The sequence below is a fragment of the Protopterus annectens genome, chromosome 4.part1, assembly GCF_019279795.1.
Source record: "Protopterus annectens isolate FY-2018-M chromosome 4.part1, PAN1.0, whole genome shotgun sequence".
Taxonomy (NCBI): Eukaryota; Metazoa; Chordata; order Ceratodontiformes; family Protopteridae; genus Protopterus; species Protopterus annectens.
In genome coordinates this window covers 245019792-245030085 of record NC_056734.1, presented here as the reverse complement: position 1 = coordinate 245030085, position 10294 = coordinate 245019792, and positions in this window count along the sequence as shown.

Sequence of the window (10294 nt, the reverse complement as noted above, 5' to 3'; positions counted from 1 at the left end):
TTATGTAAATTTCTGCTTTTGGTACTGCGGGGGGTATGATAGGAATGTGGGTGCAGTCTATTGCACCAAGAGAATGAGGGAAGTTTGCAGTGGTGTACAAATAGTGCATAACATTCCTACACTCTGTGACTGTGGCTGGAAAGTGGATGTACTCATCTGAGTTGATGCACATTGCTGCCAGGAACTAGGCAAGGATGCAACCAACAGCTATCTCGTGACACTCCTACTGCAACTCCTATATACCATTGAAATTGAAATGTCCCCGATGCCAGTATACCTGAGCTCAGATATACTTTAGTTTCGATAGGTATGGGATTAACCTCCCAAAGTACATGCATACTTGTGAAAGACACAAATGTTACTCACAGCCTGCAGTTGCTCTCTGTCTAATTTCTAGGTAAGAGAACTGGCTTAGATGTAGACTAGCTTGACATCTAACTGGCTGTCATCTAGGACACATTGTCAGATTTTCCTCTATGGCTATCAGTACTTCAAACTCATGTAATGCATTCCATAATGGTTGCATTTTTTTGGTAATGATGCAGATTCCATAGGATTCTGAAAGAAGGAGTTTTTCCTCATAGTAATAAATGTAGCCTCCACTGAATGATTTCATAAAGCTTTCAGTGAAGCATGTTGTCCTATTTAAACTGCATTGGGCACAGCTGCTCTGTTTTGGAATCTGGCAGGAGTACACAGATTCCATAATTATCCAGCACCGGACAAATAATTTCTAAGGCTTGCATAAGCATACATTATGGAATTGCATCCTCTGTACATGCTCTGAAGCCTTCTTTCGCATGCTGCTATGTCTGCAAACTTTCTTTTGGAATCTGTTCCCCCTAGTCATTCTACTATAATATTTCCTCTAAACTTACAATATATCCAATAGATTTAATGCATATCTTCATTTCTCCTCAGTTTTGCTTGATTGTAACACTCACTGTCTAACATAATATTTTATCAGGATGCAGGTCTTCTTGCAGCATTACCTGCAGAATCTGAACCTGCTGCAATGCATTACATGCATGCTCCACCTTCCTTCATAATTCTGCAGAATCCAGAAAGTCAAGGAAAAAAATATTAGTGTAGTTAGTTGTTTGTGTCAGAAAGCAATAGTATTTTCTGAAGAAAGCATAAGTCACTTTTAATTTCCATGCAGTGCATGTGTTATGTTTCAGAATCAGGCATACAGCAGCAAAGGCCACAACCATACTACACCTTCTTCAGTGTAATACACACTGTATTTCTAGATCTTTTGGAAACATTCATGCCTGTAAATCACCAAAGACCTGCTTCAGCGTGTTACACTAGGACATGTTTCTTTTGGAATGTGTCCCAAAATGTGAGAAATATCTCAAATTTTCATAATCAGCAATGGAACTGTAAAAAGGATACATTCTTCAGTAAGGTTCTGCAAAATTCTGTCATCCCATTTGTAATGCTGCTGTGTGAATGAACCCTTGAATTTGATTTTGCCATTAATAATTTTCACTGCCTTTAATCAGCTTGATTATAAACTGTATATTCGTATTGATTTAGAATATTCTATTACTGAGCAAGGGAAAGGCCTCTCTTCTATTTACCACGTATAATATGTTTTATTTATATTCTTGAGATAGAGAATTAGCTAGCTAGCTAACTAAATTGACAGACAGACAGAAAGACTGTGACAGAGAAGGGTCAAATGCCAGATATGTTTTTCAAACAGGTGCAAAACCAGCAGGCACTAATTTGCAGTCATCTGTGTACATCTTTTATTATGTATTACAGGTGGGTAAATTTTTCACTCAGGTGTGGGCAGCATTTATTTGTTGTTAATATACTGCAGGTGGATCCATTTGATAGCTGTTTTTAAAGGATGCAGTCTGTATAATGCCATGTAAAACTGCTGGGAACTTAAGTGGTACAAATCTGCATTAATTCATAATCCTGACAAGGAAACAATTAGTTACCATCTATAAATAATGTTTAGTTCTACACTCCTTAAATCAAACTGCATTTCTTCTGACAGAAAACATACTTGCATGCAGTGTCTCCCAGACAATATATTAATGCTAAGCTTAAAATTCTTCTGTGGTCATTTAAAGCGATATCACAATATAGTGTTTTTGGTAACCAAATTAGCTCTTCTGTCTCTTAGCTTCTCTAGTTTTCTATTAGACAATGAAATACAAAAAGTAAATGGAAACATATCCTAGTCAGTGGAACTTCTGTTGAAAGTTCTGTATGTCACACAGTACACACCATCTAGCCCTCTTTAATCAAGTAACACTAGTCTTGCTGGAGTAAAATGCTCTGTAGTAATTAGCCTGCCTTTTCAAGTGTGCACAGATCAGATATTCGTTGGCATGCTAAGCTGGTTCATGTAATTTTCTCCTTCCAGGGAGTAAGCATTCTTTCTATACCACAATTCATACTCTGCATTTGTAACTGCTGCTGAAACTACTCCAGTCCTATAAATATTGAAATGGATATAAAAATGCCCACTCAAAACACTCTCATATTCACTCAGTTAATGAACACCTCCAGCTGATGAACATCTTCACTCATTATGGAAACATATAGCCAGGTTAACTTTCACTTTAGTGTTGTGTTTCACTTTCAGTAACTCTAGCAACCACTATAAAAATAAGCCTTTTTTATTATAATAAAATGTTACATGATATGGCATGCTGATTTTAAGTAATGCATTCAATGACTTGTGAAAATACTCTGAAATATATTGCCTGTAGGCTGGTTTTCATTGATCTTTTCTGGTTACAAATGCTGTCTGCATAACCTGTACTATACAAGAACAGTCTGTTGCCCTAAAATAAACAATTATTGACATATAACATAGCCTTCATCCCTTGTATATTTATCCCACTATTGGCCTTAGTTGGTAGTAGCCTTGCATGCCCATCAACACTGGCTCTGTATCTCATGTATGGCCATCTGGTTAACAAATAAAGATTAATAAGAAAATAAATCAGTAAGTATATATAATCATGGCCTTCAGTCTTTAAACATCCAGCCTCAAACAGTAAGCCTTAGACTGGCAAAACCATACAACTAAATACAGTATATTACCAGATGAGTTTGCACCAGAAACTGGTAGTTCAGTGGAATGTGATTCAGAGAATCACACATACTACTGATCACTTTTTAGTTTTTTTTTTTACTTATTTACTTCTTAGCTGTGTAAAATTACTAGTTAAATCTGACTCCTTTTATGGGCTACCTGGAAGCTTGATCTTGTAACCTTGCACAGAGTCACAAATTAGTAAAATGGAGGCTAGGATAATGAACCCCAGGCGTGCAAGAAGAAGTTTACTGGCAGCTTATAACCTTAAATCATGAAAAAACTGTTGGACACATTACAGTGATGTATACTCCATGACGTAGGTCACCAAAAGTTGCCAGACTACATGTTTGAGAAAAGTAAAGTGCTTTTGCAGAAAATCATATTTTTGCCTGCTTCTAAGATGCCCATATCAACTTTATGAAAATAAATATACTAAACATCGCAATACTGAATGCACACTGTTGAAATGTCTAATTGGTGTAATGTGAAATCTCTGAAATCAAAATGCCTACTCACATAAATGTGTAGAGAGCTGGACTTGCCCCAAACTGCAGGACCCATGCTATCACTCACATCTGAGTTTCACTTACAAAGGAGTGATACTGTTTGTTTGTTTGTTGAAAGGTTGTGTATTGGTGCAGTGCAGGGATGTAATGCATGCATGTTATTAGTAAGTAATTTAAGTTCAGCATTCTTAAGTTTCAAAGTTTTGACATTTCAGGGTTTTGCGTCTATTATGATTATCAGTATACCACTGTTCAATAATTTGTTGCTTGTTTGTCTTGAAGATCTTAACTATTTTAAGTGGCAAGGTTGTGAGGTTGTGGCCTCTTACACAAGGGTAACAGTTTAAACCATCACTACAACTACATACAGGGGGAATCTGCCCCAAAACTTTTCCAAAAAGAAGACCATTAAGGAGGCTGTTGCAGTTCTGTTTGTGGACATGGCAGCTCAGTTGGTTTGTCTCTTGAACAAAATGTGCAAATTGAAAATTAACAGACAGTAAGTAGGCCATCATTAAGCCAGTCTTTTGATATAATGCCCCCTTTGGCATGTATCTGTTCAGACACATGCAACAACTGGAATGCCCACAGAGATACCTTATTAAAAGGATACATGGCTTAAACAACATGTCCTACATGGACCAGCTCGAAGCTCTGTCACTATAACAGGTATACTACAGACTGCTAAAAGGTGACCTATGTCTGGCATACAAGGCATCCGCTGACCCATTACTGATGGAGTTACTCATATCAGCAAGTCAAATGGTATCAGAGTAGGGATATAAACATCTTTGACAACATTGGCAGAATGGTTTGGAAGTACAGGTATATCTCATAGGGGATGCCACTGCTGTGAAACAGACTCCCCATGCACATAAAACAAAGTTCATCACTATCCATTTTCAAGTCCAACTTAGATCTATGGATGGGAAACAGAAAATTTACCCCAGGGCTGCCATCTGTACTACTAATGGGCAGAGGCAGCTCCTAATGCTTTATACCATGCACAGGTCCCCTAAAATTATCTATGGTATGATCCCAGTTATTCTCATTAGGGGTAATATGTAATTATCCACCATGGGATGGGTAAGGCCAATCTATAACCAAATGGGATAGGTTATTTCAAACACAAAAAGGGAAACTGACTAAGCTTAAAAAGGCCTGCAAAGATAGCTAGCCTAGTACATACCAATGAACCTATGAACCTATTAACTGATTCAATATAATTACAGGATGTGACTAACAATTTTTACTACATTAGGAACCATTCTAAAACAATGATTATTGGTGTTGCCAACTTTATAAATAAAAACTGAAAAGTCTAGCAATTAGATCAACTTGAAACAAACATTAGGCAAGCAGTCCAACAGGCAGCCAAACGTACAACCATAAAACATGCAATATAAACATTTTTGTTCCTAGGTAAATACTAGGCTAATTGTCATGAAGAGCAATTTTAAGCCTAGCCAATAACCCAAAGTCAGAATCAGACCCTCTACCTTGTGTCTGCGAGGCTAGGAACTTAACCATCGTGCCAAAACCACTCCATTTGCAGGTAAGCAAGCCTCCATGAACCTCTATGTAGGGGCTGCACCCCCACCCAATCTGCTACTTATACATAACTAACTCTGAATTCACATAATAATTGAGTTAGGTGTAATACCAATAGTTCACTGTCTTTCTTGATTGTATAGTCTCCAGCTGCCAGCAAATATGTGGCATATTACTGCCCAAAAAGAAACCAAATATGTGAACATTCAATGATGACATTTCTGTTCTGCTTTCTTGTCCCATTTACATTAAATCAGATAAACTGATTGTTTAAAAGATTCTTTTGCCTAAGCTAAAATATGCACTACCACTACCCAGCATGCACTCTGTCTGTAACTGTCAAAAGCTTCAGTCAGCAGAATTAAAGATATGCAAATTTTCTGTCCAAGCTGACCAAAGTATACACCATTGTGCTGCACTGCATGTGATGAAATGGCTCCTAATAGCAGACAGAGAAACTACTGCCTATAGTAATTTTAATAATTCTCAAAACAGGATACTGTCCTCCTCTTAAAAAGAAACTACCTCTGACAGACCAAAACTATACCCATAGAAACAGCCAAGAGAATGTTCTTACCCTTTCCATTCACAAATTCAAACAAACCATCGGTCGGAAAGCCTTCTCAAGAGCAATGCCTGCACTGTGGAACCATCTGTTTAATGATAATAAATGCATAGGTAGAGTAAAAGCATTTTAAAAAGCTTTAAGATCTTATCTGTTTGAGGGAGCCAAATACTCATGCTTTCATGAAACTGGTTAAGAAACAGAACTTCACCCAAATCTCTTGTATATTGATAACAGTATATATAGCTCAATACATTTATTCCTATGGATATACCTTTTAGCTTATTTGCAGTGTTTTTCTAATTTTCTTTTCTATCTTGAATTGATATGTAATTTATTTGTACTGCATCATCATTCTTCTTCTTCTTCTTTTCCCTGTTAGGGGTCACCACAGTGGATCACCTGTCCGCTCATGATTGGCAGTGGACTTTTACAGTGTTGAATTGCCAGTCCGGCACCCAACCTTCCACAGGAGGTGTACACATGCACACACTCACACCCTCGGCCAATTTAGAGTGTCCAATACACCTACTCCATGTCTTTGGGATGTGGGAGGAAACCAGAGCACCCGGAGGAAACCCACGCGACCACAGGGAGGACATGCAGACTCCGCATAGAAGGCACCCCAGCCGAGAATCGAACCTGAGAACCTCTTGCTGTGAGGTGGCAATGCTAACTGCTGCAGCACCGTGGCCGCCCTCTTTCTACTAAAATTTGTATAAGACTGCACTCAGGTTGTAGCTGAAAAAGTCAATTGACCATCTCACCTGCCCAATCAAAAGATGGAAATAAATAAATGAATTAATTAATTAATTAATTAATTAATTAATTAATTCAGTTGACATGTGAGTCTTTGTCCTAAAAACAGTTTAGTTTATACAACAAATGAAAAGACTGTATTTTCTAAAAACAAAGTAATGTCTGTGGTCTAAACAAACTTAATGCACATAAGGACCTTGTAACCACTAAGTTATTAAATGCAACCAAAATAGATATGACGTCTCTGGCTCTGAACTACTTCCAAGCAGTTGTGTACAAGGTTTTTCTTCTGCACTTAATTGCTGGTAAAATATTTCTTCTCCAGAGCCAATGCTCTGGGCCTTTAATTCTCTTTGAACATCTACAGATTTCTGTTTCCAATCCGGACTTTGATTTGGAGTAGAAAATGTTTTCCTTTTAATACACCTTTCTTTGTCACCTGTGATAAATTGCCAGTAAATTCATGAGTTTCCATGAAGGGTCTATTCACGCATATGCAATATAGAAAGCACTAATACAATACATGAGAATAGGCATTCATATACTTCACTGATAAAAATCTGCCACACTATATTACAATAAAGTCAGTGTGTGTGTGTGTGTGTGTGTGTGTGTGTGTGTGTGTGTGTGTGTGTGTGTGTGTGTGTGTGTGTGTGTGTGTATGTGTGTGTGTTTGTGTGTGGATCTCCTTTACATGATTGAATTTTCACTTACCCGAAACTTAAAAGGGTGAGATGACTTTGCTAAAAACGTACTTTCACAAACACTCAGATCACCGGACTTTTACTCCAGGAAAGTAAATACTTGGCCACCATGGTGAACTTTGTCCTTTTCCCAACTGTAGTGTGATCTCAGAGTTGGTATATTTAGTTGGGGGGTGTAGGTGGCTGGGTATGGGGGGGTGAAGGCATCCACTTGGGTGGGTTTGATTTGCTTCGGTTTGTTTATTTTGTTGTGGTGGCCAAGTGGTTCCGTTCCCAGAGTAAAATTGCAGTGATCTGAGCATTCATGAAAGTAAGTCATCTTGTGCTTTTAAGTTTTGGGTAAGTGAAAATTTGATTATGTGAAGTAGATCCGTGTGTGTATGTGTGCGTGTGTCTGTGTGTGTGCATGTGTGTGTGTGTGTGTGTGTGTGTGTGTGTGCGTGTGTGTGTGTGTGTGTGTGTGTATGTCTATGCATGCATGGCATGCATAGATAATTTCATATAACCAGTTTTCTAACATAGAAGAAACTGGGGTTTTAGAAGAAAATCTCTTGTACAAGAGGAGAACATGCAAACTCTACAAAGGCAGTTTGAATCCCAAATCCTGAAGATATGAAGCAGAGATCTTAATACTGTCCCATGATGCTTCCTGTGATTATCTGGATATGACACCAACATCTAACTTTACTTTATTTATTATTTTTTCATTTCAGTCAAATCAGATGTAAAACAACTCTATGTATTATATTGAAAATGTGTGACTACATACTTATGAAAAATACCCAACATTTTTCTTTTAGGCATTGATGTTTAAAAAGAGCAATTTAAGGTTATGTAATATGCTCTGTCAATTTATAATCATAGATCACAGAATGTATAACACAGATAAGCAGGCGTTATACACCTTTGGATTTTGTTACCCTCCCCTAGTCCTTAGTGATGATGTATTAGGAGAGAAGTAAGTTACTTTTCTTGGATATTTCTGCTATTGTCACTACATAATAATTGCAAATAATTATTTATTTTAATTCTGCTTGACTATATAAGTGAACAAGTAACTTTTTCTTTTATTTTGTCGCCTATAATCATAAAGGCTTAAATATTATTATAGAATAAAAAGATCTAGCTCCATATATTAAACTACAGGAAATTAAATTTAAAAATGGGAAAGTAACCTCTTCTCTAATCGATAAGCAAAACTCAAAAATGGAATATTATTACTGATTGAACAGCTAATGCACTAGCCATTTGTATGATAGCATCTAAAAGAACAATATCTTCTGTTTTTAGTAAATTATTAAAATGACCCACATCAGAAACCATAAATGACCAAAGAGGAAGTTAGATGTGTTGCAGAGAAGGTATGTCTATTGGAAACACATAGAGGAATGTCTGTGCTCCTAATGTAGACTTTTTCCCTTTAGTAGAAATTTATTCATTGAGACAGCTATGGTCAATCAATGTCATCTTCTATCAGTTTAGTTACATAATCATAATCAGGATCTTATAACTTAAACATAGAAATATGAGAAAGGTTTCATACTTACTGATACATAAAAAATATGAACCCAGATGCTATTAAATATAGTTACTATATTCCTTTTCACATAAGGAAGTTGACCTTTTTTGTAGATTTTTTATTTATGACGTCTGTAGAGAAAATGTCCCATACAGATGAAGTTAAAAAAACAATAGGAAAGTTTAAAACTAAACATGTATATCAACATTTCAGTAAGATGATAATATTTAATATGATATATAAAATATTGAGAAATGACCAATCGAAGATAATAAAAATATTATTAACACTATTCAGGTATCCTACTCGTGCAACAGCCTACTGTGGATATTGTCTGAAGATGACCAACTCAAGTTGACAGTATAAACCATGAATCTGTCTCAGCTTAACACAGATGAACATGTTGTCTCAAACTGAAGTTACCAGACACACATATTTTCTTAATGGACAATGCAATATTTGCAAAAATGGCACTATATAAATAGAGTATCATAGTTAAATGTAATAGTGGAATGACTGAAAACATGCAAACACTCTCTAGCTCAATTAGTAAAACACTGTGAACAATAATAACAATCTGAACACATCAACTCTAAATTAACAATAAGAATAAGATAGTTACATATGGTTAAGCATAAGAAAATGACAGGGCCAGTAGGAATGGCAGAATCTGACAGGAGACTCTGTTCTAAGCCCCACATTGCTGTTCCATGGTATCAAAGTATAGAGCAATTTCAGCAAACTTTTATAAGAAGACCCATTCTGCTCTGTAGCCCAACTGTCTACAGGCACAAAAGATTTCTATTTATGTTTATATGTGTATAGCTTTCAATACTGTGTCTCACAAGCACTTTCTCTGTCATCTCTCTAACCAACATCTCTCACCTAACACTTTATCCTGGTTCTCCAGTTATCTATCAGACAGATCACAGGGAGTCAAATGAAAGAACTCCATCTCTTCCTTCCTACCTACCCCAACTGGAGTACCACAGAGATTTATTCTCAGCCTCATGCTTTTTAATATCTTCATCAATAACTTTCACACTGCTATTCCTGATGCCAAAATCATTCAGTACACAGACGATTCAACCTTAGTCTGCTCTGCCTCAAACCTCTCTGAATTGCTAAATAAAACCCAAATTGCATTCTCAACAACTGAAAATTGGATGTGCAAAACCACCTCTCTCTAAATGCAAATAAATCAAAGATTCTACTATTCCATCCTACAAAGACCCTCTCCTACAACAAAAACAACTTCAAAGTCTATAGTCATACCAATTCACCTATAGAAGTGGTTCCTTCCACTAAACTGCTTGGCATTACTATTGATGAACACCTCAAATTTGATATTTATATTCAACAAAATATCAAGAAAATTCACCAAAAGCTAGGTATGCTGTACAGGAACAATCGCTTCCTCTTGAACTCTACTAGACATACTCTGTCCACAACTTATCTTCTTCCTTCCTTACTATACAGCGCCCCTCTTCTAACTAACCTCTCCTTTACTATCCCTTCCAAACTAGAAAACTGCTATAACAAAATCTCTAAATGTGCCACTAACTCCAAAAATTATACACATCATTGCCTTAGCCTACAATCCCTGAATTGGCTTGAACTCCC